This window comes from Psammomys obesus, unplaced genomic scaffold (assembly GCF_907164565.1).
Source record: "Psammomys obesus unplaced genomic scaffold, mPsaObe1.curated_primary_1811, whole genome shotgun sequence".
In the NCBI taxonomy this organism is placed as follows: domain Eukaryota; kingdom Metazoa; phylum Chordata; class Mammalia; order Rodentia; family Muridae; genus Psammomys; species Psammomys obesus.
The window spans coordinates 12,500,867-12,526,589 of record NW_026585686.1 but is presented as its reverse complement, the minus strand read 5'-3'; the positions used below and the strand labels follow the sequence as shown (position 1 = coordinate 12,526,589).

At 36.7% G+C, this 25,723-nt stretch overlaps 1 protein-coding gene across 5 annotated transcripts in view; it reads right to left on the bottom strand.

Moving 5' to 3' along the window:
• Positions 1-25,723, bottom strand: part of Ptprd (protein tyrosine phosphatase receptor type D) — a gene marked incomplete in the record, with an annotated part of 2,622,804 nt that overhangs the window by 710,675 nt on the left and 1,886,406 nt on the right. For all 5 annotated transcript variants that reach the window (XM_055629942.1, XM_055629950.1, XM_055629948.1 and 2 more), the window contains 1 exon segment: positions 18,098-18,135.

Below are 25,723 nucleotides of genomic sequence, written 5' to 3'. Positions count from 1 at the left end.
TTTCAAATCACAGCAACTCAATTTTAGGCTTTAGTCTGGTTACTGTTCTTATGTCTATGTACCCAAATATATGACCTGAGGTAAAAAGCTACATAATGTCCTGTCTCAGTAGGACCTGGGGACATGGCTATGGCTTGATAGGTCCCTTCCTTGGTACTAGAACCCTACTTCTGTGTCCCATTCAAGAAGGCTTCTCACCATGTACTAGCTATCCTTAAACACCCCTGTGTTTACTTCCTTTGTAGATTTCCCACATTAATATCAATGATATGTTTATACCAGTCCTTCCAAGTTTTCAATAATTATTCAAGACATTAGCAGTGGTGCAGGCACAAAATCAACTGCATTTGAAGCATGTAACCAAAAATTCAACATCAGAAATAATAAATACTATGCATGTCACTCCTGGTCAGCTGGTTCAGCACCACACCAGTGGATCATTGGCATCTCAAAATGCGTTCGGAAACCATTTGTGAACCTCACACCCAATGCAAACTGTTAGTGAAAATTGGCATTGCAGCATATATTCCTGGCCTTCTTCTCAGTACATCAAAGTGACATTACCATCATGGGACTGACACATACCTAAACCAGTGTTGTTATGGGTTCTGTTTCCTTCAGTGTTTTTTTGTTTTGTTTTTTCTTATTTATAAGCAGTCAAGACATGTTGAGCTGAACATGAAACAATGTTATGAAAACTCTGGTCATCTCTTGTCCATGTGGAATTGTCTGTAATTGGAGACTATCTCTGCTGATTCCAACTATTAAAATATACCCATTTGTATTCTACTCTCTCAACTACCAATATCTGGTATGAGACTAGGAATGTCTGTTGTGCTTTATTACAAATATACTTTGCGGTTTTGGAAGTAGATGCTTCAAGGGAGATTTGCTAAGATGACGTGGTTTCATTACAGTGTTTGTTGGGTGGGCTTATCTATTTATTTAGGTCCTTTAAAATACTACAAATTTTATTTTATATACATGAAAGTTTGACTCTATGTATGTATGTATGATGTATGAATGTATGCATATAATATGTGTATTTGGTGCCTGAGAAACAGGAGTTAAGAACTGTTGTGAGCTGCCTGTGGGTTCTAAAAATGAATTCAGGTCCTCTGCAAGAACAAGTCCTTTTAACTTCTTAAATGTCTCTCTTGTCCCATATTTTACACTTTTGTTTAATAGTAGTTAAGCATTTATCTACTCAAATGTAACTGGGAATCTTTTCAAGCAGTGGAAAATGAGCAAACTGTGGATGATCAGAGGCTGAGCTCAGCTCTAATAATACAGTTAAGGTAGTTGTTTCTTTGAAATTCATTTTTCTTAAATGTTTCCTTGTGTGTTTTTGAACTTACCTTTGATAGTTGGTCAATTATCTTCCACAGGTTTACCTTTAATTATAGAATCAGATGCACCTCAATCTGTTAGTGCCCTACTCTATTATAACATTAGAGGTCTGACCACCATCAGCCTCCAGTTGACCTTATTGCTCTTTGGACACAAAATTAAGTTCTAGTCTCAGGTCATCATGTTTGTGGACCTAACCTCAGGTCTAGTCTCATTCCACCACAGGGGATTGCCTGAAATGCAAAGAACAACACTGGGCATTTCTTACAGAAGTATTTCCTACTTCTCTGATTCTTAGTATTAATGCATCACAGTTTGTGGTTTAAATATTTTAAGGGACAACAACATTTGTCACTCCAAAATATACCAAAGAACAATGTATTCTGAAAATCAGTATTGTGTTTATTAGTATAAATTATAATTTAGAAGCTACGTATTATCTTATCCCACTTTAAATTTTAGTATCATGACATAAAAGGTTTTGAAATATTTTTAGCCTATAATTCAAATATTTTAGGCATATTATCATCTAAAATAAACTTAATGCTCTTATCCTTTAACTACATTTCATTCATTTGGACATAAGACCTGTTGGAGCTGTGCAGCCATGGCAATTCAAAATCACATATCTGCTATAAATATTCTGAAACTCTAAACTTTTGGCACATTCCATCCTGTGCCTGTTTTTTTGCTTGACTCTTGTTGGTTAAAATGATGAAGATCCAGAGTGACTGCATCCTATATAATTCTTCCCAAATGTTTCACTTCCTGACATTCTTCAGCCACATGGAACATTTCCATTTTCAAAAGGTGAAAAGTGCCCGTAAGAAAATAAGTTTATAGTTGGAAGGAACATACAACAATACTGCAAGTTAAAATATGAGGGGAAAACAGCTCATGTATAAGAGAAGAAGGATTTAAAATCTAAACTCTGGAATTAATAAGTCTCATCCTTTTTGGTAAAGCAAGAAGAGAGGAACTCAAAAATGTGCAGCATTGAGCAATAGATCAGATTCAAAACAGTTGTGGAAGGACAAAGTGGGTCAGAAAAAAAAATGTCCAAACTGAGCTTGTTTTCAAAGATAGTCTTGATCAATTAAAAGAGACATAGGAAAGCCAAATAATTTAGTGCCACTTGCATTTTCTTCCAGGTATTAACATTCTTGGCTGGAGCCACTCATTCTTTAATTAGCTATGCTGTCTTACAACCCCTCTACATATATTTTTGAATAGATGGACTTTCATGGGAAAACATTCAAGTAGTTTTGCTATAGGACCAGTCTGTTTTCATTGCTTGATGAGAAGCTAGTACAATTTACTAGAGGAACTTAAAATCAACCAGTTTCAGCAGGTGCTGTCCATTCTGTCTGCCCAGTACTGTACTAATCACTTCACATGAAACAAAAGATCTTGAAAAATTCCATCTTTGTTTCAGTTTATCCAAGACAATGATAATAAAGAAACGACTACCTTGCCTGACTGCTGTGAGAACGAGAAGATAGCAGGTGTTAAGTGAACACAGTGTGGCACATGGTACATATTAGGTGTTATTAATGGCTAACAATTAATATTACAAGTCATACAAGTGAAGGAGGACCCTCTGTGTGAAATGATGAAACACAAGAAAATATAGAATTCCCGTGTCCTTAATGTACCACTAAAGTCACTAGTCATCTAAAAAGGTGACTGCAAACCAAACAGAATGTGACTGCAACTGCATCTGCCTGATTCTTTCTTTATAAAGGTATTCTATACAAAGCTAAGTATAAAAAGACAGGAAGGGCTGGCCAACAATTTCTGCTGCTCTCAGCTGCAGAGCATGATGGGATTGCTCCCAAGGGTACCTTTTAATAAAGTTCACTTTATTATTCTCTAATACATTTTAGCAAGCTTCACTGAGTTAACCACGGGTTTCTTAAATGAGAGATTCTTTTTCTTTTCAAAGAAGCAAATCGAGATTTCTTATCATAATTTCGTATGTCTAGAAGACAAATCTATACCTTTCACTGTTCAGTGGCTGAACTGCTGCTGTAGACCAGCTGCTTTGCTTCACTGGTCTTATAAGAGAGAAATAGCTCTCACACAATGATGACTGTAAAATACAGCTCCCTGGAATTGTCTTTAGTATGAAGCTACTTGGGCTATTGTGCTCATCATGATGACTTTTAATTTCCACAGGACAGAACCCATCAATAAGCCCCAAGATAGCCGCTGCTTCATTTAGAGTGAAGCAGTGGGCAGCTGATTCATTGGAGACTTCTTTCATTGTCATTTCTGAAGCACAACGATTCAGCATCACAAGAAAGACCCGAGGTATATCCAACTGCCAATGTCATATGATTTTCAGTGTTAACATCTGATGACCATTCTGGGCTTTCCTACACTAGAATGGCCATGAGGACAAATGTGATACATAAGTTATAAATCTGGACCCTCGATTTCTTTCTTATTGTCATTTCTCCCATTGGGAATTAGTGGAACATATGATTTTACAACGAAAGTCTATTTATGTTGGGGAATACACAAAACAAAAATTATCCATTCCCTTGGAATTTACATATTCAGTTTTAAAGCTAATGTTCTGAAGTCAATGATCCTCACAGTTCTATCTTTGCTTATTGAAATGAAGATTGAACTCAAAATGTGAAATTCACAGTGGGACAAAATTACCATATTTATTTACATGATCTACCTGTTGTACATACACTAAAATGAGGAATAGATACTAAGTCAACATTGGCTCATGGTCTATTAATTTTACGAAGTGTTATTAACATTGCAAATCAGTATTCTTGATAAGTTAAAGAAAATTTTCACTATTTTAGTATGGCAAGTAATCAAAAGCACATGAACTAAAATTCATATAAAATTACCTTAGACATTTCTGAAAATATCCTTTGTCTCTTTCTCTCTATCTGTGTGTATAAATTCCCCTGTCCCCTTTAATAAATATTTTTCTGTTTGTCTGTAAGAAAAGGAGAATTTTTTAAGAATGATAATTTATACTTATATTAAGTATAGGTACACATAGGAAGATTCAATAATCCAATGACCTTTTGTTATTGTTGTTGTTCTATACTGAAAGCTTGGATAGAGGAAACTGCATTTGTAATGTCTAATGATTGTCTATTTATCACAAGGAAGAAGTCTCCATCACCATTCCAAAAAGTTGAATACAACCATGTTGAAGAGAAAACAACACTAATAAACAAATACAATTTCTGTAAAAGGTTGTTAATAAATTGTAACGTTTAATTACTTACTTAGTGCATATCTGTTTTCCTTTTTTTCTTTCATTCTATTTCATTGCTTTTTGTTCCTTCTTCCCTCTCTTTCGCCCAATCTTTCTTTCATTTGAAAAGAAAACACTCCAGTAGGTTTAAGAGAGCACAGGCCTACCAATGCTTCTCAGAAATAGCTGTAGATTCTATGACTTCTGTTCTCTCAGCAGATACTTTCATGTCAACATCCCCTACTCTGATTTGAACTGCATGTTTGGGTTTCAGAGTTGTGGCTTTTATTTTATTTTATTTTTTAATTTATTTACCTTCTTTCTATGTTTGACTTCCTAAATTTTGAGTCTGAGATTCATATTGTTTGTTCTTAAGTGCTTCTAAAAAATAACATTCCATTTGTTTATTACAAAAGATTAGAAGGAGTTGGACTTTAAAGTACTTTGCCTATCTGAAATTGCCTTTATTTCATCTTTATTATTACTAACTTTTGATACTAAGGTAGTGCTTTATAGTCTTCCTACATTTTTAATGATGTGGATACATTCTTAAATTTATCCAAATAGGTTTCAGATATTTAAAAAATGTATTATGCATATTCATTGCATATGATAACATTCTTATTAATTTTTTACTGTATTGTCATGCACACATATGCATGCAGGTGTCTGTGAAGGTCCAAAAAGGGTATCAGATTCCAAGGAGTTCAAGTTATGGGCAGTTGTGAGCCACTTGGCTTGATGTGGGCACTGGGGAACTTTTGATTTAGTCCACTAAAAGAGGAACATGTGCTTTTAACTACTGAGCCATCTCTTCAGATACACATGCATTGTTTTGCAGCTGGACATTTTCAGAGACATATATCTTATAACATGAACACACAAACCCCAACCCTCTGCTATCCTCTACCCCAATTTCTCCTTCTGTTTTCCTACACTGCTAGTTTCATTTCATATGTACTTCCATGATTTTATGTATATATAGAGAGATCACAAATGAAAGTAAACAGTGATATGTGACTTTTTGAGATTTACCTTATATGCTTAATATGGTCCATTCATCAACTTTTCTGCACCCTAATGTGGTATCATGATCTAGGTATTGTAACTAGGATAAATATCTATGAACAAGGATTTCTGTGTGTCAATTTGAGCTCTTTTGTTAAGTCTTTGTTTGTGGTAGATATCTGGGTCATATAGCAGAACTTATTGTTTTTCATGAAACTTCCATATGGATTTCCATAGAATATGGATTACTTTACAATTCTACGAAAGTGATGGGTGTTCTGTTGTGGTTTTTATACTATCTGTATATTCTAGACATTTACCTTTTATCACATGACAGAGGGAATAAAGATTACCTTCTGTTCTGCAAGCTGTCTCTTTGCTCTGTGGCTAGAAAGTTTTGATTCCTTGAGATCTATTTGTCTATTGTTAACTCACTTCCAGAATAAGAAAAATCTTATTCAAAAAGCCCTTGCTCATGCCTATGTCTTGAAAGTATTTTTCTAGTTTGAGCTCTTATATTTGCAGAGTTGCAGGTCTAAAGTTTTTGATTTGCTTTGAGTTGATTTGTTCACAGGGTGGGAGATAGAGATCTAGCTTCTGTTGTATATGGATTTGCAATGTTCTCAGCACCATTTGTTGAAAAGGCTAATATTATTTAGTGCATATTTTTGGAATTTTTGTAAGAGGAAGTCAGACGGCTATAGATATGTGAATCAATGATGTGCTCTACTCTACTGATGTACATGGGTGGGGCTAGTGCCATGCTGTTCCTATTCCCATGGCTTTGTGTAGACTTTAAAACCAGAAAGAGTTGGTATTTCCAGCAATATATGTGCTTTGTCCAGAATTGCTTTGGGCATCTAGCCTTTTGTCTTTTCATATAAATATTAAAGATTCTTTCCTACTTCTGTGAAGAATGACATCAGAATTTGGATGTCATTTTCTCTGGATGTTCTAATTTCGATGGCAGCCTGTTTTAATTTTACAATGTTTACAATAATTGATAGTTTTTGTAGTACATCTATACTCCTAATATGGATTCCTCCAATCCATAAATACCGGAGGTCTTTCCCTTATCAGTGGACTTGGGGATGGACATGTGTGAAGAAGGGGTAGGAAGGGTGCAACTGGGAGGGGAGGAGGAAGGGGCTTATGGGAGGATACAAAGTGAATAAAGTGTAATTAAAAAAAATAAAATTAAATTATAAAACATGGGAGGTCTTTATGTTGTCTAGTGTTATCATAATTTTTCTTCCTCATTGTTTTGAAATATTCACATCAGAAATCTTTCACTTTTTGGTTAGGTTTACTCTGAGATGTTTTTGAAAACATTGGACTTTCACATTATATATATATATATATATATATATATATATATATATATATATATATATATATATAATTAGAAATCTGTTTTCTCTCTAGAATTTAAAGCATCCCTATATTTTAGTTTGAGAGAATTTAATGCTACTTTGAGAAATATGTCATTCTTATTTTAACTTAGTTGGATGACACTTGTGGCCATCACTACCCTTTTCATTGCCTATGCATTTTGGGTTTAGAATTCTTAGCTTTTTTTCATGTGTTTCACAGTAAGTGTTAGAAAAAATAGAGCATATATTAATTTGTCATGGGATCCTTTTCCTAAGGAAAGCCAAGCCTCTTAAGTATAACAAAGTTTTCCTTCATTACATCTTTACTACTTTTGTTCTTAGATTTTCTGTGTTGTCATTTTTGGAAGCGTTTTAGTCAGATTTCTGATATCTCGAGTTAATTCTTTCATTAAACATTTTTATACTAACACCTTTTATGTTTGTTCAGTTTTCTAGAAGGTGTTGTAATCATTATTTATCATACTTTGTATAGGTGTCTATTTGGTACATGTTGTCAAGACCCAAGATATTCAAGTTTTTCTCTGGAAAGCTTTTGATCACAGGTGTTGTAATTTCATGAATTTAATGTTTTAAAAAACAAATGACATGTATTTTTCATCTATAATTATTTTAATATACAAAAATTTAAAATTTGAAATAGAAGTTTATTTCCCATCGTATTTTATTGGGGTGTGTGGCTGCTTCTTCACACATGAGAGAACCTGCATTCACTTCAGTGTATTTGGGCCTCCAGAATAGAGGTTAAGCAGCTAATCCCTGACTTGGAAGATCTCATTTATAACCTGACATTCATCTGTAAAATCTGCACAGAAATAAGTAACTAAGACTCACCACCAATGCTTGACACAAGCTTCTTTCTAAAATGTTCTCACTGGGCATCAGTGCTTATGTGAATTTCTGCTTCTAGCCATTTTAGTCTCTCTCTCTCTCTCTCTCTCTCTCTCTCTCTCTCTCTCTCTCTGTGAGTGTGTGTGTGTGTGTGTGTTTGTGTAACTTAGGAATGGTAGCTAAGTCTTCCTGAGCTGTATTATCTACTTTATATATACAAATTGTACCAAAAAGTTATTGACCTTTTTACTCAAAATTAAAACTATGAGTAGTTGCAGATGCTAGAGGTGTGACTAATGTATAATTTAAGGCTCTAGATGTGAGGAAGCTCCTTTAAGTGCTAAAACTAAACACATAGAGTTTCTGGCTCCAATTAACTAATAATTACTTATGTAACAGGAAAGGTGAGTTATATTATGTAACAGGACACTTTTTTACCTTTGTAGCTATAAAAATAAACATTTTATAGGATAGAAAATAGTGTATCTTGCTGAATTAACATAAGTTATATTAAAGTACTGTTTTCATATATATATATATATATATATATATATATATATATATACTTGTTGCTTTTGGATTTGAACAGGGTTTTGATTCTATCTTGTTTGTTTGTTTACTTTGTCATAGCTACCTTTCAGACATGTGGTTACCGTCAACCATTCGTGCTGTAGGAAGCTCCTATGCAGAGCCCTTTGTCAATGTGTATGTTGGCTATGCTTGTTGATTATCAAGGGGGCTTTTGATAAGGAGATACCCATTTCTGTATATCATTATATGTGGGTGTTTTTTTTAGGACACAGTTAAATTTCTTTGAAGAAGAACGCTTTATTTTAGCCTTTGTTCTGCTGCCTTACGTGAATCATGTTTAAAAGGTTATCTGTGGCGTTCCCATCCCCTCATCTCTTACTATTTCCCATTTCTTACATAAAATTCCATCCACAAGGAGAGCAACAGAACAAGATAATTTGAACACAGGGAACTTCCCAAAGACTCATAGTCCAACCAAGGACTATTCGTGGAGATGACCTGGAACCTCTGCACAGGTGTAGGCCATGGCAGTTCAGTGTCCAAGTGGGTTACATAGCAATGGGAAGAGGGACTGCCTCTGACATAATCTAATTGGCCTGCTCGTTGATCACCTCCCCCTGAGGGGGGAGCAGCCTTACCAGGCCACAGTAGAGGACAATGCAGCCACTTTTGATGAAAACTGATAGACTAAGATCAGAAAGGAGAGGAGAACCTCCCCTATCAGTGGACTTGGGGAGTGGCATGCATGCAGAAAGGGGAGGGAGGGTGGGATCGGAGGGGAGGAGGGAGGGGCTTATGGGGGGATACAAAATGAATAAAGTGTAATTAATAAAAAATTAAAAAAAAGGTTATCTGTGCTCCTTTTTTTCGAATGTTATGATCTTTCATTGAACTCATTTATTTTTAGATTATTGATTTTTGATTTAATTTCTTTGCTATTTTAAATTTCCTATTTCTTAATGAAATGTGGTTCAGTGGTCTAGTCAATATGTATGGCTATGGGACGGTATTTGTTAATATAAGCATATTCTAAAGACTCACATATAGCTCAGTTTTCATTATAAGTTCTTTGCTTTGTTTCCATATGCCAAGCAAATGAAATAATTGAAGTTTCTGCTTTCAGAGTTTCAGAGGGGAGGGAGTGAGTTGGCATATTTTTTAGTATTAGCTAAGCTTAATTTCCTAACCAAAATCTAGACAGAATTTCATGATTTTTGGTTCGTTTTGTTTTTTGTTTTGTTACTGTGGCCACATAAGACTGTAATGGCAGAGTTGAAGAAAAACAGTAGTGGTAAACTTGGACTGTAATAATATTTAGAAATTCTTTCCATATTTTGACTGGATCACTTAAGAAGTTCCAAGGACTTGGGTTGACCCTGGGCCTATGCTGTGGGGCCTTGGGTAAATTCTATTCCTTCATGGCACTGAACATCCATTTAAAGAAGGCTTAAAGTTACAGATGGAGCTTTAACTTAGTCAGCCTATACAAACATGAAAATTATTGGTTTCTTTTAACCACTGAAAATGGCTGAAATAATATTAAAGATTTCAGCAATGCTACTTGGAAGTCTGAAAGGAGACCAAGACCTAACTAAATGGTGTGGATGATTGATGTAGCTTCTAAAGCAATGTAAGAAAGCAACAGAAGTCTTTCCCTGTAACCCCCTAGGCAGCAAAGGAAGTACGCAGCTCAGCTAACAGAAAGTAGGCTATGGATAGAAACTCAATTCTCATAGAAATGAGGCAAAATTGTATGGAATATATGGACACATAACCCTTTCCGGATTTATTTTCAATTTTCCTCCTGTTATTCTATGCCTGGTGAGTTCAACATTATGGAATTTACCAATGACTTTTTTTTTTTTTCTTCATGCTTCTTTATGATTCAAGCAATGGGAGCTTCTAACTGCTTAATGTTATAAGGGAAAAGACAAGAGTTCTGTGACTTATTTCTTTCATTTTTTTAAGGACTATTTTCTTTTTTGAGTTTGTGTGTTTTCATGAGTGTATGCCACACGCACCTGTGGAATTTAGGAATAGTGTTGGATTCCCTGGAGCTGGAGTTACAGCTCCAGGAATTTTTTTAAATTTAATTTAATTTATTTATTTAATTTATTCATTATGTATCCCTTCTACAGCCCCCTCCCTTGTCTTCTCCCAATCCTACCCACCCTCCCTCTTCTCCCCCTTATGCCCTTTCTCTAGGCCCCTAATAGGGGAGGACCTCCTCCCCTTCTATCTGACCCTAGCTTATTAGGTCTAATCAGGACTGGCTTGTCCTCTGTGGCCTGGCAATTCTGCTCCCCCCAGGGTTTTGAATCTCCCAACATGAGTGCTGAGAACTAAATTCTGGTCCTCTGGAAGAACAGCAAGTGCTTTTTACTATGTGACATTCCTTCAGCTCTCTGTTTCTCTGTTTCCTTAGTTGTCAGAGTATGTGAGGTCAGGTTTTGGTTGTATGGCCCCCTTCCATGCTGGTCTTTCCAAGTTCTGATTCCTCTGTTATCATCAAGCCAAGGCATGGCTGTTGTGCTCTCTTTTAATCATGCCCAGCCCTCTATAAAGAGTTGCTCCCTTTCTGAGAAGATACTGATTGATTCATCTGCAATGGGTCACCATGCATGCCCCACCCCCTGCCTTGTGATAAAGACTTCTTTCTTGATTGTGATACTACTGAGAGTAAATATAACCTTTAAGAAATGGAACCTAGTTGGCATCCTCTGAGCACTTTTGTGTGTGCCTTTGAAAAGAATAATTAGACTATAGGCTTTTCTCTTTCTTGCTCTTTCCTTCTTTTGTATGCTGTGTGCCATGATTTTAGCAGCTTCCTTAGTGCCCTAGGTGAGCAACTTTCTCTTTCAAAGGCTTTTGCTAATAACTTAATGTCTTTTCCAAGTAAGAAAGCATCATGACCAACTGATAATAGAATGAAACCTTAAAAACTTTGAGCAAAAATAGACTTTTGTTTTTTGGTTTATTACCTTGGGTATTTGTTGTATGAATAGAAAGCTTGCTACCACACTGAAATAACAGAAGTCACATTTATATTGCAAAATAGACACAGTTTCCAGAGATGCTAATAGAAATTAGTATAATTGTTGGACAATCTCAGCAGTTAAGTTTGTTATTTTTTGCATGGAAAACATCCTGTGCTTTTTTGTTTTATTTGTAATATGCTCATTAGATTGTCTTAGATACAAATTGATGATGAAGGCACATCCTGGTTACATTATCCACTACTTCTTTTCAATAGAAAAGGACAACTATGGTCTAAAGGGGGCATCAGAAGTAGTTTTTATTCTAGGATGACCCAGGAGGCTACCAAGTGGGTAGTTTTTCATGGCTCATCAAATATAGCTTCCCCTTTTCTATACACCTCCATAAATCTCAACACACATTTCCTTAGGGCGATGACTTATAATTCACCTATTAGTCTCATACCTAGAAGGTTAGAAAGCCTGGAGCTTTTGATTTAAATATTATATAATTAAGTGTTTATTTGAGAAAACAGACTTATGGATGAAGAGATTGTGAAACACATAATAACCACAGCATATAATTACACAGTATATAAGCAGCTCTGTGGGTGATACAAGTCAAACAATATCAGACATTATGAGGTGTTTATTACTAGCAAACTGTGTTATTCAGTGTCCTAAGACTCAGAATGCACTAGGAAAGAAAAGGGGTTCACATGCTTTTCAGTGCCAGTGCCATAATGAATTATAGCATTATTCATTATATCACCAAGGACTCAAGCTCTTACAAAGGGCAGTGCTGTGGGTGTGGCTCAGTAAAAATTCCAGTCTACAGATATTTTAACAGCTTTTTTTGTGTCTTTATTAGCAAGATTTCTTTTACACAATTTTAAATTCTAGTTCATACTTGGGGTTTCACAGATCTTCTTATCATTACTGTTTGTTATAATACTTATGTGGCAGAGGAATTTGCTGTGGCTCATGCTTTCTATCTCAATGTCCATGCTGAAATGTTTCATTGAGGAGGGACTCCATCTTGTCAAATTTCTAGTGATTGTTTCTTTTCCTCCCTTACTGGCTTTTCACAGCAAGGTGCTATGCTGAGAGAGGGACAAGAAATTTCAGAGAGTGACTTGAACTGAGAGAAGATGTAGACACTTGCCAACAAGAAGTCAAAGCCTTTAGTCTCACTTTCCAAAGAAAGTGCAATCTGATAACAACCTGAATGGACAAGACAGTGCACCTATCTCCAGTCAGGCCTGCAGATAAAAGCTAAACCCTAATAGTCACCGATTATAAAATAATAAGTACTTGAATTACATCTAAGTGTGTGTAATTTGTTACACTGCATTAAAAACTGACTTAGCTAATGAGTGGGGGCTGAGTGCCATGAGATGTTTCTTGATTCCACATACTTATGGAAGTCAAGATAAATCATTTCTAATACAAGTAGCAAAGACAAGAAGCAACTAAGTAAGATATTTCCTTTCATACACAGGCAAGGGAAACCGACTATTTATATTAAGTGCATATAGAGAACAAAACAGACTGTAGAGGAGACTTAAGGACTGGGAAATTTTTATAAACCTTCATTATATTCCATGCCATATATATATTAGTCTCATATCCAAGAACGTTAGAAAGCCTGGAGCTTTTGATTTAAATATTATACAATTAAGTATTTATTTGACAAAAACAGACTTATGGATGAAGAGATTGTGAAACACATAATAACCACAGCATATAATTACACAGTATATAATCAGCTTTGTGGGTGATACAAGTCAAACAATATCAGACATTATGAGGTGTTTATTAGTAGCAAACTTTGCTATTCAATGTCCTAAGACTCAGAATATATATATTGTCAGTCTGCTTTCTAGAATAATGAATTGTCTTTTCTGCCATGTTAGGGTAAATGTTCTTAATATATATATGTATATAATGTTGCATTACATAACACCACAATGCTTTCAAAAATGCCGAACGGAAATCTGTGGCATGCCTTTGTGCATTACCTACTAAGTCTACATCCCTGAATATCTATACTGAATTGACTGTTTTCACTGTCTTGGATGATTTCAGGAAAGCTTTGAGTGTTTGAGCACTTTGAATAAAATAAGAAAAAAAATCATAGATCATACTAACAGAGGCCAAATGAAATGAATTATAAAAATGGATGCATATAGCAAAGTTTATTTTTTTAAAGCTGATCAGCAATATTTGAAAATTCTTATCAGCTCTAATGCTCCATGCGTTCCCTAATATCTGAGGCTTCAAGAATTCATGTCTCAGTAACAAAAAGCTTCTAAACTTTGATGCATTAGAAAGAGCTTCTGCAGCAATAATTAATGTGTGGGGCCAGGAACACTAGAATTAATCTTGGAAACAGGGAAAATAAATGTGCATACAAGTTTCCCTAGCATGGCACTGGCATTGTTGGGTCCTATTATTGATCATTGGTGATAGAAACAGAGTGATCACTCACAGAGGCAGACCTAATAATAGCCTCAAATATGGCAGAGTCCCCACTTGCTGTCTGTTCTGGTAACAGGCCATACTAAATGATTATTTTTCCACCCTACAGAGCAGAAGCAGCAAGACTCCACTTCATTTCCCCAGTGCATTGTACATGCACCCGAGACCAGTTGATTCACTTTTAGGAATTTTTTTTCCTTTTGGTACTAACTTTCTTCCAGATATAAAACTTGTGTCTGTAAGAAAGTGTAAATTTAGAACTCCTCTGTGGTTCTCATGTGTGTGGGCATGGTACTCTCCCCCAATCCAGTCACCCAAGGAACATGAACCTCAGGGGATACTTGGCTGTAGCAGCTATGAGGAAGCTGCCAATATGGTTTTCCTAGTGGTGGCAATGAAAGGTCATTGTCTCCATTGGTTCTGTCACTGAAATTCTACTACTTTAGCTTTTCCAACTTAATAAAGAGTCTCATTGAAATTGTTGATGCCCAGGTTGCAGTGTTTAGGGAAAACGAATGACATGTTAGCTCTAAGCAGCTTCCCCTAACAACATGTAATGTTGACTTCTTTGTCATCTTGATGTCTTCATCATCAGTTATAGCTATAAAGAACCTTTTTTTTCTGTACAAACAAACCACAGGTTCTTTGTAAATTAAAAACGGTGACCCAAAGTGGTAGAAATGCAAAAGAAACAATGATTTGGCTCCTAGTTGTTTCATGAAAGCATTTTTAAACTTAGGTCTCAAAGTAAAATTGGTGTTTTAAAATAAAACTCCTACCTGGACCCAAGATAACATTAAATTCTTAGAGTCTACATGAAAACAAGAGACCATTATACAAGTAAGCTTCTTTCTTCTGTGTAAAACCCCAGTGTTCTTTAGTAACATGCATTCATATGTTAGGCATCCCTCCCCAAAGAACCAATGGCACCCTTTGTCTCTGAACTGAGTTTACATTTGTCTCTTAGAAGCACATGCAATTATGTGAAATGATGAGATCACATCCTAAAGAAAAGTTTCCTATCCTTGTAGAAGTTCTCTCACAGGAATGATCTAAAGAGGAAACAAGTATGTTTACCTATGGTAATGACAGGACAGCTGGACAGAGATCACACTGACTTGACTGTTTCTTCTAGTGAGTGTTTTGTTTATACTACAGACAATCTTAGGAAGGAGAACACGGCCTTTCAGAACTGGCACAATGAAAGTGGATCCTAAACACATTCCACCTCTGGCTTCTGATGTGACAACGACAGCTCAAAGCTGTGTTCAGACAGGCAGATGACACACAATGCAGATGTCACAGCGCTGTTAGGCCATATGTGTGGAAATGTGTGTTTGAATATACTAGAAAGAAATTATTTATTGATCTGTGCTCAACATTCTAACAGTTCAGGATCAATCTGTCTAATGAAAAAATAAAATATATTTTATTAAAGTTAATCAGAAATAATTACTTTTACAGTTAAGCAAGCAATCAGGCAAGAATTTCTTTAAATTGTTTTCAAGCAACATTTTTTTTTTAATCTAGAAAAATTGAAGATACTAGCGTCCTCTGGATGCTCAGGATGGATACTTTTCCTCTTAACTTCAGAAAAAAGTGTACTTAGACTAACTGAGAGAAAGCAGAGTCTTCACACTATTAGCCAGAAGCAGATGCACTCAGAAAACAGCTCTGCTTTTTGGTTATGAACATGAGGAGTGATGATACATAGAGAAAACACAGGAGCAGCGGCTTCTGTTTGTTAAACTAGCACAAGAACTCTGAGGAACTGGCTCTCACTGGCATGTTCAAGAAAATTCAAAGAATGCTGCTATTAACTGCGAAGGCCCCCAGAACTGTAGGATTTTCTTTTAATTGCTCATTATTGCCTTGTGCAGGGATTGCCCATAACACAATCCCTGAGACACCGCACTGCACTGTGTCCCTTCTCATGCCTCATTCTTTAGGAAAGTAGCAATGAGTGGCTTATGTTATCTCTTACAATTTGGCTTGTCCTTTTAATGTTTTTTTTCTATTCCACATGATAATTTTCTCCTAATTGCTTGTACTGAAGATGTTATGTTTTTCTAAGAGAGGCAGCATGATACATTTGTAGAATACCAGAGATGGGTCTAGTATCACCTTTGTTTCCCCTTTGTTCCAGTTATGTTTTTAAGTTTTTCTGAGACCTCCCCTCAAAAAAAAGACCATCAGGTATCAATCATGTGACCTGTGTGAAGACTTATATGATGTAAGTAAACCATGTAGGCTAGTGTAGGTGGAATGTGGAAAGAGAGAGCCCACCTTATTCCACTGGAGAAACTTAAGGATGAGCAGGTGGAGGTTTTTATGAGCCTGAAAACATTTCCCTGCACTCCAGACATAGCAGCACGAGGGTGATGACTAAAAATTTTTGCATTGAGTTAACCCCCAAAATAACTTTCTAAAATGGTAAAACTGAATCACAAGTACAAACCCTCGCACAAATTTTTATAAGGCCAGCTTTATGGCTGCTGGGCCTTTGGACAGGTGCTTGTAGGGAGCTGAAATGTTGGCCTTCTTAGTATGTATTCTAGTAATATCATCTAAATACTTTCAGAGCTGTAGCTGTTCAGATGCCATGCAAGCCTGTAAAAATGTGACCCCGTGCCCATTTATAACATGAAAACATTGAGAACCAGGGAAAAATGGCTTTCAAGGGTAGTTCTGGGATTCTGAGTATTTTGCATTAAGAGTCAATGCGTAAGTTTTTACTGCCCCAGCTGAAGTGACCATGGTTGTGATATATGGTGATTATAGAAAGTCATGGACTTACAATGGATATACACAATTCAGAATGAATAAAAAATGTCCCAATACTTGTCGACTGTTAGTGTCATTTTGTTTAGCAACACATACCATTATAGTCACATACCCATGATAGTAACAAACATAAACCTAGTCATATTTCCCAAATGTTTCTTCATCGGAATGCTTTCCTTATTTATGTCTTTATCCTCATACAAAGGAAAGCTATCTTGATGAATGCTTATGCTTTGTGCTTTGGAGTAGAAAAACTCAGTTCTATACTTTCCTTGTCAAACCTTTAGATAGCAATTGAGACCAGCAACACTGCTAACCTTTCTTTGCCAAGAAATAGCTATTACAGTAAAACTAAAGTATAATTCTAGGTTTTTTTTTATCCCTGAATCTCAAAGTGGCTTGAAACATTCTGACTGTAAATTGGAATGGTTTAAAATATGGTTTCAATGAACTAGAAGTATATTTTAATTACTTATTTCACTTTGAGATACATGGTTTTAACTCCTGAAGAAGTCAGTAACATTAACACAACAGAAACATTAATACAAGAGAAACCAGGAATAACTCAGGAACCAGTTTCCTCATTTAAGCATGACTGAAGTTATCCATATGTCAAGATTTCCAAAAGCATCAAATAATGACAAGATGAGTAGAATGTTTTTTTTCAACATAGTATAGAAGTACATTCAATGCTTCATTTTCAAAAAATTCTATGTTCCAGTTTCACTGAACTATACTGACAAGTTAGTGAAATAGTAAAAATGGAAAAGAACTTTCAATTTTGTAACATTTTCTATTTTCTTCTTTTTTTTCTTCAAGTGTTTCCATTGTATATCTGGGTACAACTTATGTTCGCTATCATTCTATTCATTCTGGCTTTATACCCTTTCTTCACATCTTCAGTGAGGAATGGGTTGCATAGTTGTGAAATGATATGTCATCTCCCTTGGCTTGTATGAACACTGTTATTTCTTCCTCCTGTTATTTTCAGCCCTCCACTTACTGGTATGCTTTCTTTCTGTTCATCATGCTTTTTCTATCCCCTTCATTAGGCAACTTTTCTGTCATCACTACAACAGAAATATGATTTTGGTAGGACTTCTGTCTAGACTCTTTGTGCTAATAGTCATCTGAGCCTACAGAGCGGTTTTTAATCAATCCACTGAAAAATCAGAATAGTTATAGCAGTTTTATCTGGTTAAAAAAAAAAATCGCCCTGTAAAAGCTTACAGATTCACTCTTTCTCCTGCTAATCAAATACACCTAGGTCTTAAAATTTCACTCATTCTGTAATTTTTTATGTCTATCTACTGCATTAAAAAAGTCATGTAGACTTAAGACTTCAAATAGTCTCCAGTCATTGAAAGTTCAGTTTTATTTCTCAAAGCACGCAATTAAAATGCTAACAGTTTTAACAAGGAGCCGTAACCCATTCTGGCAAACATATACAGTTAAGTAATAAAACAAAGAGAAAGTTAAAAATTGGGCCCAAAGAAGCACATTTTAAATCTTACTTGCTATTTAGATCTCCCGGTGCTCAACAGACTTCTCCCTAAACAAAGAAGAAATGTGACAAGAATTAAAACATGAAAATGATGCTATTAAAAACTGCTCATTTAGATGACACGTGTTTATAGTGCCTGGCTAGTGGAAAATGTCAAAATCTACAGAGAAGTGAGAGTTGTTGTATTATGGCATTTTCCTTCACACTTACTGTTGTAAAGAGCAATCTAAAACATCCCTTTTCAAGCCCAAAGAAGCAAAATTTTCTCTGATTATTCGCAGAAGGAAAATAAAATTCAAATATGTTCTGTGTACTTGGCAATATAAAATATATACAATATAAATTAACAACATGAATCATCAATTGGAAATTTTTCATATATTCTCATGCAAAGGAATATTCTTTGCCTTGTAAATCAGTTGAAATTAAGATTTTATATTATTTTTTGTAAAGAGAGAAAACTCACTGAAATGCTTTAGATAATATCATATGTTCATAGAATCTTCAAAGTTATGGGGGAAATGTTAAAAGAGAGAGAGAGAAAGAGAGTTTTTAAATTCCAAAACTGGACGTGTGAGAGAGAGAGAGAGAGAGAGAGAGAGAGACTACCATCGAGAGGACAAGGGGACATAGGCTGTTGAATGGAACAGCTTAAGAATCCACAGTCAGGACCCCTGGCAGAGAAACCCTGGCTCAGGATCGGACTGAGAAGTCCCAACCCCTTCTGGCACTCCCCTGAGAGCACCGCCATAAGCTTGCCCTAGCGGAGGGGAAGGTCAGAGGGGAAGGACAGAGAGGCAGCCTGCCACAGGACACAGCACCCCCTCTCCAGCTCACCCAGTGGCCCCTGGCAGAGAAACCCAAGCTCTGGATTTGAGGACATTCAACCCTACCTGGTACTCTCTTGGGATCAGCAAACATAGGTTCTTCCGCCAGGCTGCTTCTGGCAGAGAGATCTGGGCCCGGGATCTGGGATTGAGAACACTCAACCTAACTCTTTCCCGCTATGCTGGGACCAGTCAACATAACCCCTCCTGGCAGAGGGAAAGGACAGAGAGTCAGCACACAGGAAAGGTGGACTGTGAGTTCTGCGTCCAGTGTCACATTGCTGACTATTAGCCTATCTGCACATTTTCTGCAGCAGGACCAAATCAGAGAGTAGAGAGCAAGGGGAACGAACCCTGTGCATTCCAACTGGTCCTGCAAGAGAGTGAGTGAGCCTCCTAGGGAAAGTTTGCCCCAGACCCAGGGCCTCTCCACAGAAGCAACCAGACGAGATCGCTGCCACCCACACCCCTAGTGTGGGCATCATAGGGATTCTTGGGATAGCGACCCCAACGTTGAAGCCTCTGCCTTGTGGGTCCACCAGTGTAATCCAGACAAACAAATCCCTGGATCTCAGACAGAATTGCATAATACTGGCCTGCAGACCATTGCAATAGTCAAAAAATCCACGCATGCACACTGCGCCCCCTAGAAGCACATGGGAATAATGCCAGCGTCACATTCCTTACTTAGGGAACTACAAAGGTAAGCATCACCAACAGAATACAAGAGATGGAAGAAAGAATCTCAGGAGCCGAAGATACACTTGCAGAAAATGACACGTCTCTCAAAGAAAAAATAAAATCAGAAAAGTTCCAAACACAAAACATCCAAGAAATCAAGGACACCATGAAAAGACAAAATCTAAGAATAATAGGAGTAGGAGAAAAAGAAGACATCAGGCTCAAAGGTCCAGAAAATATTTTTAAGAAAATTATAGAAGAAAACTTTCCCAACTTAAAGAAGGAGATGGCCATAAACATACAAGAGGCCTACAGAACACCAAGTAGACTAGACCAGAAAAGAAATTCTTCATGTCGCATCATAGTCAAAACACTGAACCGACAGAACAAAGAAAAAATTCTAAAAGCAGCAAGGGAAAAAGGCCAAGTAACATATGAAGGTAGACCTATCAGAATCACACCAGATTTCTCAACAGAAACTATGAAAGCCAGAAGGGCCTGGACAGAAATCATACAGTCCTTAAGGGACCACAGATTCCAACCCAGACTACTATACCCAGCAAAACTTTCAATCAACATAGACGAAGAATTCAAAATATTCCATGACAAAACCAAATTTAAACAATATCTACATAATAATCCAGCTCTACAGAAGTTACTAGAAGGGAAACTCCAAAACAAAGAAAAGAACTACATCTAAGGAGACAGAGGAAATAGATAACTACACAACAAAAAGACCAAAAGAATACAAGCAATGAAACTCAGTAACACCACCAAACCCACATCAAAAGTAAGTAACAATTGTTGGTCACTAGTATCTATCAACATCAACTACTCAACTCCCCAATAAAAAGACACAGACTAACAGAATGGTTGCAGAAACAGGATCCAACATTCTGTTGCATCCAAAAAACACACCTATGCAACAAAGATAAACACTACCTCAGAGTAAAGGGCTGGAAAAATGTCTTTCAAGCAAATGGTCCCAGAAAACAAGCAGGAGTAGCCATCCTAATATCTAATAAAATAGACTTTCAACCCAAGTTAATCAAAAAAGATAAGGACAACCACTATATTCTCATCAAAGGAAAAATCCATCAAGAGGACATCACAATTTTGAATATCTATGCCCCAAATACAAGAGCACCTACATTCGTAAATGAAACAATATTAAAACTTAAATCACACATTGATCCTAAAACCCTAATAGTGGGAGACTTCAACACTCCACTCTCACCAAGGGACAGATCAACTAGACAGAAAACAAATAAGGAAATAAAAACACTTACAGAGAGCCTAAATCAAATGGACCTAATAGACATCTACAGATCTTTTCATCCAAACTCAAAAGAGTATACCTTCTTTTCAGCACCGCATGGAACCTTCTCCAAAATAGACCATATAGTTGGTCATAAAGCAAGCCTCAACAGATACAAAAAGATTTAAATAATCCCTTGTATTCTATCTGACCACCATGGACTTAAGCGGGACCTCAACAACAACAGAAATAACAAACAGCCTACACGCACATGGAAACTGAACAACCTGTTATTCAACGACAGCTGGGCTAAGGAAGAAATAAAGAAAGAAATTAAAGACTTCCTAGAATTAAATGAAAATGAAGGCACAACATACCCAAATTTATGGGACACATTGAAAGCAGTGCTCAGAGGAAATTTATACCACTAAGTGCCTGCAAGAAGAAATTTTGTAACACCACATACAAACAACTGAATGGCCCAACTGAAAACCCTAGAAAAAAAAGAAGCAGATACACCCAAGAGGAGCAGAAGGCTGGAAATAATCAAACTCAGGGCTGAAATCAATCAATTAGAAAAAAATTAAACTATTCAAAGAATCAATGAAACAAAAAGCTGGTTCTTTGAGAAAATCAACAAGATAGACAAACCCCTAGCCAAACTAACTAAAAAGCAGAGAGAATCTATCCAAATCAGCAAAATCAGAAATGAAAAGGGTGACATAACTACAGACACTGAGGAAATTCAAACAATCATTAGGTCATACTACAAAAGCCTTTATGCCACAAAATTTGAAAACCTAAATGAAATGGAAAATTTTCTTGATAGATTCCATCTTCCAACATTATGTCAAGATCAGGTAGAAAGACTGAATAGCCCTATATCCCCCAAGGAAATTGAAGCAGTCATTCACAGTCTCCCTTCCAAAAATTCCCTTGGCCAGATGGTTTCAGCGTGGAATTCTACCAGACCTTCAAAGAAGTGATCACACCAATTCTCCTCAAACTATTCCACAAAATAGAAACAGAAGGTACATTACCAGACTCATTCTATGAAGTGACAGTCACCCTGATACCTAAACCACACAAAGACCCAACAAAAAAAGAAAACTTCAGACCTATCTCTCTTATGAACATTAACACAAAAATACTCAATAAAATACTTGCAAACCAAATCCAAGAACACATCAAAGATATTATCCACCATGACCAAGTAGGCTTCATCCCAGGCGGTTCAACATATGGAAATCCATCAATGTAATCCACCACATAAACAAACTGAAGGAGAAAAACCACATGATCATCTCCTTAGATGCTGAAAAAGCATTTGACAAAGTCCAACACCCATTCATGTTTAAAGTCTTGGAGAGATCAGGGATACAAGGCACATATCTAAACATAGTAAAGGCAATATACAGCAAGCCCATAGCCAACATCAAACTCAATGGAGAGAAACTTAAATCAATCCCACTGAAATGAGGGACAAGACAAGGCTGCCCACTCTCTCCATACCTCTTCAACATAGTACTTGGAGTCCTAGCCAGAGCAATAAAACAACTAAAGGAGATCAAGGGGATACAAATCAGAAAGGAAAAGGTCAAAGTGTCACTATTTGCAGATGATATCATAGTATACATGAGCGACCCCAAAAATTCAACCAGAGAACTCCTCCAGCTGATAAACACCTTCAGCAAATTGGCAGGATATAAAATCAACTCAAAAAAATCAAAAGCCCTCCTGTATACCAAAGACAAAAGGGCCGAGAAAACAATTAGGGAAACAACACCCTTCACAATAGCCACTAATAACATGAAGTACCTTGGGGTGACACTAACCAAGCAAGTGAAAGACCTGTTTGAGAAAACTTCAAGTCTCAGAAGAAAGAAATTGAAGAAGATATCAGAAGATGGAAAGATCTCCCGTGCTCATGGATTGGTAGGATTAACGTTGTGAAAATGGCCATCCTGCCAAAAGCAATCTACAGATTCAATTCAGTTCCCATCAAAATATCAACTCAATTCTTTACAGACCTTGAAAAAAAGATTCTCAGCTTCATATGGAGAAACAAAAAACCCAGAATCTCCAAAACAATCCTGTACAACAACAGATCATCTGGAGGCATCTCCCTCCCCGATCTCATGTTGTACTACAGAGCAATAGTAATAAAAACTGCATGGTATTGGCATAAAAACAGAAAGGAGGATCAATGGAACCACATAGAAGACCCAGAAATAAACCCACACACCTATAAATACTCGATTTTTGACAAAGAAGCCAAAACCATTCAATGGACAAAAGACAGCATCTTCAACAAATGGTGCTGGTCCAACTGGATGTCTACATGCAGAAAAATGAACATAGATCCATATTTATCACCCTGCACAAAACTAAAGTCCAAGTGGATCAAAGACCTCAACATAAAACCAGAAACTCTAAATCTGTTAGAAGAAAAAGTGGGAAACAGCCTAGAACTCATTGCACAGGAGACAACTTCCTGAACAGAACACCAACAGCAGAGGCTCTAAGAGCAACAATCAATAAATGGGACCTCATGAAACTGAAAAGCTTCTGTAAAGCAAAGGACACCATCATCAAAACAAAACGACTGCCTACAGATTGGGAAAGAATCTTCACTAACCCTTTATCTGACAGAGGACTCGTATCCAGTATATACAAAGAACTAAAGAAGCTGAAAAGCAGCAAACCAAGTAATCCATTTAAAAAAGGGGAAACAGAGCTAAACAGAGAATTTTCGACAGAGGAATATCGAATGGAGAGTAACACTTAAAGAAATGCTCAACCTCATTAGCCATCAGGGAAATGCAAATCAAAATGACCCTGAGATTTCACCTTACACCCATCAGAATGGCCAAGATGAAAAACTCAAGTGACAACACATGCTGGAGAGGTTCTGGAGAAAGGGGAACCCTCCTCCACTGCTGATGGGAATGTAAACTGGTACAACCACTCTGGAAATCTATCTGGCACTTTCTAAGACAATTAGGAATAGTGCTTCCTCAAGACCCAGCTATACCACTGCTAGGTATATACCCAAAGTTTGCTCAAGTACACAAAAGGGATATTTGCTCAACCATGTTTGTAGCAGCTCTATTTGTAATAGCCAGAACCTGGAAACAACCCAGATGTCCATCAACGGAGGAATGGGTACAGAAATTATGGTATTTTTACACAATGGAATACTACTCAGCAATCAAAAAGGAGGAAATCATGAAATTTGCAGGCAAATGGTGGGATCTAGAAAAGATCATTCTGAGTGAAATATCCCAGAAAGAGAAAAACAAACACAATATATACTCACTTATATAGACCTATAAGATATCATAAACATAATGAAATCTATACACCTAAAAAAGATAATCAAGCGAGCTGACAAGGGGTAAGATGATAAATCCTCGTTTAGAAAGACAGATGGGATGTGCATTGAACGCATGACAGGAGTCTACTGAGCGCATCTGAAAGACTCTAACTAGCAGTGTTTTCAAAGCAGATACAAAGACTCATGACTAAACCTTCGCAGAGTACAGGGAATCATATGAAAGAAGGGGAGTTATTATGATGGGGAAAGGATAGGATCTCCACAAGGACCAAATATATCTGGGCACAGGGTCTTTTCAGAGACTGACATTCAATCAAGGACCATGTATGGATATAACCTAGAACCTCTGCTCAGATGTAGCCTGTGGTAGCTCAGTAACCAATTGGTTTCCCATAGTGAGGGGAACAAGGACTATTTCTAACAGGAACTCAATGACTGGCTCTTTGACCTCCCCACCCCCAAGGGAGGAGCAGTCCTGTTAGGCCACAGAGGAGGGCTATGCAGCCAGTCCTGAAGATACCTGATAAAACAGGTTCATATGAATGGGGAGGAGGTCCCTCCTATCAGTGGACTTGGAAAGGGACATGGTGGAGATGAGGGAGGGAGGGTGGGATTGGGAGGGAATGAGGGAGCGGGACACAGCTGGGATACAGAGTTAATAAAATGTAACTGATAAGAAAAAAATAAAATTAAATAAAAAAAAAAGAAAAAAAGAAAAGAATTCACAGTCAGAAGGCTACCATACTCAACTATTTGACTGGCCCCATTTCTTCAATCTCCCAAAGGTGCAATGGACTTTTATCAGCAAAGGCTGATTTAAATTACGTTTATGCTCTTTAGAGGCTTCAATATCTACAATGTAGCAAAACAAGAAAAAATATGTTGTAGTAAACAATCAGTTGCACAAATACTTATCAAATGAAATAAAATTTAAATATAGTATTTTGCTAAAATTCTCAAAGATATCAGAACAATTTGTAGAACTTGGACATTCTTGGTATGTGTACTAAATTAGAAAAACAAACAAACAAACTTGTGGCATGGTTTGCTGATGATAGCTGTAACATTTATATTGTGATGACCCAAAACTTAGCACTTTTATGTACCAATAGAAATCAGTGACATACACAGAGCATACAGCCATAAAGTCACAGCTTATTAGTATAAAGAGAAATGTTTCGTGTTTCGTGTGGTATTTTTTCAAGAGCAGAAATTCCCTTTCCTCCTTTCTTCCTAGTCACCCCCTCTGTCCCCACCCACTTCTCCTCCATTTCCCTTCAGAAAAGGGTATGCCTCCAAAGGATATCAACCAAACAAAGCATATCAAGTTGTGATAAGACTAGGCATCTACCCTTATATTAAGGATGGATATGGCAACCCAGGAGGAAGACAGAGGTCCTAAAAGCAGGCAAAAGTGCCAGGAAAAAAAAAAAAAAAAAAAAAAAAAAAAAAAAAAAAAAAAAAAAACACTCCCTCTGGTAGAAATCCCACAAAAACACTTGCTACAAAACTGTAGCATATATGCAGACAGCT